The sequence below is a fragment of the Gavialis gangeticus genome, unplaced genomic scaffold, assembly GCF_001723915.1.
Source record: "Gavialis gangeticus isolate Ggan-Ray unplaced genomic scaffold, GavGan_comp1, whole genome shotgun sequence".
Lineage (NCBI taxonomy): Eukaryota > Metazoa > Chordata > Crocodylia > Gavialidae > Gavialis > Gavialis gangeticus.
Genome location: NW_017729032.1, coordinates 157,520,527 through 157,521,118, shown reverse-complemented (window position 1 = coordinate 157,521,118; position 592 = coordinate 157,520,527). Strand labels below are relative to the sequence as shown.

The following is a 592-nucleotide window of genomic DNA, read 5'->3' as shown; positions in this document are numbered from 1 at the left end:
CTCTGCAGGGTTGCTCATCACTTCCTCTTCCTGCTTCCAGGTGCCTCTAGGATTTGTAGTCCACAGTGGCAGTCAGCACAAAGCAAGCAGGGCAGGGAAGTTCCATACTTGGGTTGGGGGTGGGTGGAAGCAGGGGGAGGGGGAAAGGCAGTTTAACTTGCCCCCCAGGCCCTAGCTGGGGTTTTCATGGAGTGGGGGGCTGTGAGCCAGCTCTCACTGCTCCAGCTAGGGAGCAGTAGGGCAGGGCAGCTCAACCCAGCTCAGGGCTGCAAAGCATGCTGGGAGACTGATTTAATTTGAACCAGGAAGCAGTCTGGGACAGAAGTTTGTCTGATACTACATTAAACGAGTTTCAGTCATGTTGAGACTGGTTTATGTTAGGGCTGTGCAAAACAAACAGCTGTTTTTCGATTCTTTTTCAGATTTGGCTGTTTCTGAGGACAATGATTCGTTTCACCGTTTCTGATCACTGTCCTGTTTCATTTTGGCTGAATCTGTTTCTGAATCTGTTCCAAACAGGCTGCAAGGGAAGCTTTGCATAGTCCTGCCCAGCCGGGCAAGACTTGGGGCCCTAGAGGGGAGCATGATCTGG

General features: G+C 51.7%; 1 protein-coding gene across 3 annotated transcripts in view; it reads left to right on the top strand.

Annotated features, from left to right (window-relative positions):
• HERC2 (HECT and RLD domain containing E3 ubiquitin protein ligase 2) overlaps positions 1-592 on the top strand; it is a 217,422-nt gene that overhangs the window by 34,398 nt on the left and 182,432 nt on the right. The window lies entirely within an intron of this gene.